The sequence below is a fragment of the Nyctereutes procyonoides genome, unplaced genomic scaffold, assembly GCF_905146905.1.
Source record: "Nyctereutes procyonoides isolate TBG_1078 unplaced genomic scaffold, NYPRO_anot_genome, whole genome shotgun sequence".
Classification (NCBI taxonomy): domain Eukaryota; kingdom Metazoa; phylum Chordata; class Mammalia; order Carnivora; family Canidae; genus Nyctereutes; species Nyctereutes procyonoides.
The window spans coordinates 63,751,965-63,757,964 of record NW_026575052.1 but is presented as its reverse complement, the minus strand read 5'-3'; the positions used below and the strand labels follow the sequence as shown (position 1 = coordinate 63,757,964).

Genomic DNA, 6,000 nt, shown 5'->3' with positions numbered 1-6,000 from the left:
GGGACTCTATGATCAACATATTAAGTGACTCAACCCTTCAGAGGAGTATTTTCTTTATATTGTATTTGGAGAAAGCAAGTGGGGCAGCCCCGGTGGCTTAGCGGTTTAGCACGGCCTTCAGCCCAGGGCCTGATCCTGGAGACCCAGATTGAGTCCCGTGACGGGCTCCCTACATGGAGCCTGCTTCTCCCTCTGCCTGCGTCTCTGCCTCTCTCTCTGTCTCTCATGAATACATAAATAAAATATTAAAAAAAAAAAAAAAGAAAGCAAGTGCAAGGCCCTTGATGTCTGTCACCTGATAATCCGTGTCATCCCAGGAGCAAGAAACCCAAGCAGAGCACAGGAGGTGCCTAGGCCACTGACATTTCTTGGAGTCCTGTCCACATGCAGAATGTGGAATCTGTAGAACATCATACCTGGGCTGAGAGTTGGTGTGACCTGGCATAACCCTGGGAAGTCTACTAGTGCCCTGAAAATCTAAATGTATTCATTCTACAAACATCTACCATGCACCCACTATATTCTGGGCACTGTTGGTAGATGGTATGGGTACAAATATAAATATCACTCTAGTTCTTAACCTTAAAGTTCTTACTTCTGAGCTCTATCCATAGGAGCCCCAAACCAAACTGGGTACTTGATCCTACCTGGATTAAAATTCCCCTAAGGTTCCCAGAATGTGAAATATTCAGCCCAAAACAGTAGATTCAGTAAGTGGGTATTGGTGTCTTTTCTTTTAAGAAGGCTTTGACTCAAGAAGTTCAAAGATATATTTCATCGCCTCTTACTGTTTTTGTTTAAATTATGTTTTGTGATACAAGAGTAGGCTTGTATCTTAGTGATGGCTAAGAATCTGTGGGCATTTATACCCCAGGCTATGGAATGAGCTACATATTCCTCTCAGAGGGCAGAGGAAATGCTATGTGGTCGCTTCTCACATCCAGACACTCTACCCGCTGTCCTAGCATCTTAGAAGTTTGCTTCAGGCTGCTAGAAGGGGACATTACAGGCTCACTGGTGGGTTAGTGCTTTTCCAAGGTTAGTTAGAATCTAGAATTTAATGCATGCTCAGGCTGCCATGATAGTGGCTTAAACAACATTTATTTTCTCACAGTTCTGGAGGCTGGATGTCCATGAGTAAGATGCTGGCAGGGTTGGTTTCTGATGAGGCTTCTTCTTGGCTTGCACATGGTTGCTTTTTTTTGGCTATGTCCTCACATGACCTCTTCTCTGAGAAGTCTCTAGTGTCTCTTCCTCTTCTTGTAATGTCACCAGTTCTACCAGATTAGGTCCCTACCTTTATGACTTCATTTAACCTTAATTACTTCCCTGAAGGCCTTGTCTCCAAATATAGTCACATTGAGGGTTAGGGTTTCAACATATGAATTTGTTGGGGGGGGGAGGGAACACAATTCAGTTCCTAACTATGTTAAGCATGAGGGTGTAAAGATACATGTATCAAGCATAAACTCAGTTCACGGAGGACATATATTGGATTGCCTCGGTGGCTCAGTGGTTGAGCATCTGCCTTTGGCTCAGGGCAGTATCCCAGTGTCTTGGGATGGAGTCTTGCATCAGGCTCCCCAAGAGGAGCCTCCCCTCTGCCTACATCTCTGCTTCTCTCTCTGTGTCTCCTTTTTTTTTCAAAGACAAACCTTTGAATAAATAAATAAAATCTTTTTTTTAAAAAAGGAGGACATATATTTACTGTAAAGCACAATAATTACCAGGCTGTGCCAGGCATGAGATGGGAGAGAAGGTCCATCCAGTTTGAGCAAATGAGGGAAGTCTTTTCAGAGGAACCTGGGCCTCAGAGAGGAGAGGAACCTTGGGGGGTGGAGTGGGGTGAAGGTATGCTAGGCAGAGGGGAGGTGTGTGGAAGAGCATAACAGGCTCTTCCTCCAGTCCTTATATTCACAGAGCAGGGTCATTCAGCAAATGTAGCACTCTGGTTGAGTGAGGCTCTGTGGTTGTCTGGGGGATGTAAGAAGGACACACGGGAGAGGTCAGGTGATATCAAAAAGTATACTACCTTATGGGGTACTATAGCAAGGGGCTTGGACTTGATTATGTAGTAGGAATTGGGTATTTGTTGAAGGGTTTTAACCTGAGCAGATTTGCACTTGGGAAGTTCACTGAGAAGCAGTTTGGAGGAAAAAATTGTGTGTGACTGGAAGCTGGGGTCAGTTGGGAGGCCAGTGTGATGACTGACACCAAAGGCCAACTATGGCAGTGTTAGTGGGATGGAGAGGTGGGCATCTAGGCCTCCTGCAGGATTCCTAGGACTTGGGATTGGCTCCCAGGTCCTAGGATCCTGGGACGGATCTCAGGTTCTGGTTTGGCGACTGGTAGACCCTTTGTTAGTTACAGAAACAATACAATGCAAGGACTGGGAGAAAAGAAAGATATGTAGGAAACACTATGGATAAAGTTCACATAGGGCAGTTTCTCGGGCTGGGAAGGAGCTGCTTTCTCTCTAAATCCTGTATCAAGTGATTCCACCCCTCAGTGGGCTTCAGGGAGGGCTGGTCAGGCCATTTAGGGCTTGTGGCTTTAGAGCATCTTTGGAGTTAAGTTATTCGTTTACCAAAATCCGTAATTGATATGACTGTTCTTTGTGATAATGACCCAAGCTGTTTTAGTCAGAAAAATTTCCCAATTAAAAAACAAAACAAAACAAAACACCTCATTCATCTGTTGCCAAGAAAATTAAAAAGGTTTTGATCTAAAATCCACCAACCTGCTGTCCTCCTTTGCTACTCTGAATTCGATATTTCTCTTTTTTGTTCTATGTCCTGATTCAGGTACATGGTAATCTGAGAGTTTTAGCGTTGGGCAGAGAAGCAATTTACCGTACGAGAGCTGTAAATAAGGAAAATCAGAGAGGGGGTAAAAAGGAGGTGAGACAAACCTTTCCTCCTGGCGCACAAATTAAATCCCCAATGACTCTGGTGAGTGGGGACAGGGAAGGAACAGGAGTAAACTTCCAGGTCACTGGGTTCGAAGTCCTGGTTTGACAGTAAATTTATACAATTAGTACAAATCTGCTTCCTCTTCCTCCTTGATTCCTTTTGAGTTTTCTCCTGTGACGTAGTTTCAGGATTTCATTGGGGACAGCCTCGCTAAGCCTCACAAGCATGGATTGGGGCTGGAGGCCGGACACCCACCAGCCCAGCACGTGAGAGAGACGGAGACGGAGACGGAGACGGGGAGAGAAAGGTCTTTCACTGTGGGCTTCCTGACCCTACTCCCGCCACCTTCGAGTCCCCATTGCTCTCTCATCTGGTGACACTTAGGGTTTCTTTTCCTTCCAACATTGCCTCTCTTCTTTGCAAGTGCCTGAAGCCAACCGGACCCAAACAGCGGAAGGGAAGCCTCCCGGAACCGAATCCTCGGACTCTCTCCGAGGTCCCGCGGGGCCGGGGGCGCGCTCCCCTCGGGGCCGCCGCGAGTCCCGAGCGCCGAGCCCGCAGTCAGCGCGGCGCGGCGCGGCGCGGCGGGGCAGGGCGGGGCCGGGGGCGGGGCTTCCGCCGCCCGCCCCGCCCCCGCACGCCCCCGCCCCCGCACGCCCCCGCCCCGCCCCGCCGCTTAATTCGGACGCGCGGGGCCGCGGGGTGTGAAAGAGCCGCCCTGCGCCGGACGGGCCGCGCCGCAGTCGGAGCCGCCGCCCGCGCCGCCTCGGGGCCGCCCTGAGAAGCCGGGCCGCTGGGCGCCGCCGCGGCCGCCCGCAGCGAGCGCCGGGGAGGGAGCCGCGCGCCTTTGTGAGCGCGCCGAGGTAGGTTCGCCGCCCGCACTTACTTTGCACACAAAGACTGGGAGCTCGGGGAGGCGGGTGCCCGCCCCGGGGAGACCGCGCAGCCCCGACCCCCGGCCCGAGGGACCCGGGCGGAGACGGCGGCCGCGTCCCCTCCCCGCGCCCGGCGCCCGCGCGGCGTGGGCGGTGGGGCGGGGGTCCCTGCGTGCGCCGGAGGACGGACACGCGCCGGGCGCCGGGCGACGGGCGACGGGCGTGCGGGAAGCCCGCGGGGGGCCCGGGGGCGGGGCCGGGCCGGGGCGGGGTCGGCGCGTGGCCCCCGGCCCGAGGGGCGCGGGGGGGCGGGGGGCGCCGCGAGGAAGGGGAGCCCGGGCGGCCGCTCAGCTCGGCTTATTGTTGCCTCGTCGGCCCTGAAAATGGAGAGACCCTGCCCGCCCGCCCGCCGCCGCCCGCCTGCCCGCCCGCCCGCCTGCCTGCCTGCCTGCCTGCCTGCGGCGGGATGCGCGGCCAGATGCCGAGCCCCCGGCGCCCCGTCGGCCCCGCGCTTTGCGGGCGCGCCCCGGGGGGGGGGTCGCAGCCGGCTGCGGGGCCGCCGCGAGCCCGGGCCTGGCCAGACAAAGGAGGGGCCGCGGGGGGCTTGCCCCGCCGCTGTAACGGTGACCGGCGCCCTGTTGCCCAACAGTCTGCAAGTAGTAACTTTTCCATTTTTGACTCCTTTACGCTCCCTTCCCTTGCAGTCACCCCAGCAATATTGGGTGGCGTCTGCAGCCCAAGAAGTCCTGAAAATTGGGTTCCCGTTAATTTCTCCCTTCGGGTCCCTTGGGGATGGCACTGCTGCGTATGGCCAAGTTTTGACATGCTGCCTCGGGCATGGTAACAGCCCCTTCTGAAATGTGGAAAGCAATCCTGTTTGAGACGATAAATTGCAGATGTTAATCCCTGAGGCAATGCACCATAGCCTTCCTTCCTCAAAAAAAAAGAAAAAAAATCAGTAGGGCAAAGTTATTTGATTAGAATGAGTGTGATATTTAAGGGAAATAACAGAAAAATGAAGTGAGGCTTGTTAGACTTTACATTCTTTACTTTGAGGATTTCTTGCTTACAGGTATGTTTTCTTCTTTGACCATGTTCCCCGAGCCATTACTTTGGAGATGTTAGCTGTCCAAGTAGCTTTAAGTTGAAATAGTATTTGGGGTGCCTGTCTGGAGATTCCTTAGTGTTAGTAGTTTCAGGTTTAAAACTTTTAATTATAGAATTATGTATGTGTATTATAAAGTTGAAAAGAACACAGAAAAGAAGGTCACTTATGTCTACCACCCAAACACACCCAGAGGTTGAGGCATCTTAGCCTGATTCATGGCTTGGCAGCCACAGTGTGATTGTGTGAGGGAGCGTGTGTGTGTGTGTGTGTGTGTGTGTGTGAATAAAGGAAGGAGTTACAGGTTCTTAGTCTTTACCGTTCACATCAGACTGAAATACATCTAATAACCATAGTCTACAGTAGTGGTTTGCCACTTTTCGTACAGGATTAATACCAACAAGTTGTCTGAATAGTATTTTCTTATAGCCTAACAAATAACTACCTGCACAAAAGGGAGAAGGGAAGAAATAGGAAAAAAACCAGGTACTTTCCACTTAATTTGGAAGAATGAACCGACAGAAAAGTTTTAGGGACTGTTCTTTCAACTTCAGGAGTTTTGGATTGATCATTTTTTAAGAAAAGAAATATTTCAGCTTTTAAAATATTTAAAAAGTAAAATTCTGTGATTTATGAGAAATATGTGATGGAAAGGCACCCTTTTTGTAGAACACGGAATGACAGAGATTTGATAGCCCGATAACATGTTTACTTCTGAACATTTAAAAAAAAAAAATTTCCCTGAGTAGTGAGTGGTTTCAAGTGCCTGTGTTCTGTTAAAAAACAAACAAACAAACAAAAAAAAAAGCCAGAAAACAACACATTATTCAACCATAGATTTGTCATTGAATGCTTTTGTTATTACCTACGTTTATTTTCCACTTGTAAAATCTTCGGACATTTCATTTCTCCAGTTTCCACTTGTAAAATTTTTGGACATCTTCATTACTCCGTGCAAAGTGTAGAGGTCTTGGAGACAACTGGAAGTAGATTGATCATGAGGATGATGCAATACTCTTCGAAGTTAGAATTTACAGGAAAGAAGTTGTGGCCTTATTCTATTAGGTGCAATCTTCGTTCCTGTTCCTGACTTGGGGCTCCTTAATCT

At 50.1% G+C, this 6,000-nt stretch overlaps 1 protein-coding gene across 2 annotated transcripts in view; it reads left to right on the top strand.

Annotated features, from left to right (window-relative positions):
- Positions 1 to 3,617: 3,617 nt before the first annotated feature.
- FAM107B (family with sequence similarity 107 member B) overlaps positions 3,618 to 6,000 on the top strand; it is a 70,858-nt gene continuing 68,475 nt past the window's right edge. Inside the window, exon 1 of one of the 2 annotated variants that reach the window (XM_055332580.1) lies at positions 3,618 to 3,775. The gene's annotated coding sequence lies outside the window, so the exon portion shown is untranslated. The remainder of the gene's footprint in view (positions 3,776 to 6,000) is intronic. The other variant, XM_055332581.1, reaches the window with a different exon arrangement.